The sequence below is a fragment of the Aythya ferina genome (genome assembly GCF_964211825.1).
Source record: "Aythya ferina genome assembly, chromosome: 10".
Classification (NCBI taxonomy): Eukaryota; Metazoa; Chordata; class Aves; order Anseriformes; family Anatidae; genus Aythya; species Aythya ferina.
Genome location: NC_140306.1, coordinates 19,554,222 through 19,554,476, shown reverse-complemented (window position 1 = coordinate 19,554,476; position 255 = coordinate 19,554,222).

Sequence of the window (255 nt, the reverse complement as noted above, 5' to 3'; positions counted from 1 at the left end):
ATGCACTAAGGGAGCCCACGCTCCTTTAGTCTGCAAACGGTGACACTGTTTTCTTTGTTGAATGAAAATGGGTAATTATGGTTGGTTTTCCCTGTATTTCTGGAAGTCATATGTTCCTACATTCATAGGATAATTTAGGTTGAAAGGGACCTCAGGAGGTCATCTAGTCTAATCTCTTGCTCAAAGTCGGATCAGCTGTAAGGTCAGACCACATTACTTAGGGCCTTACCCAGCCTGGTTTTAAAAACCTCTGCA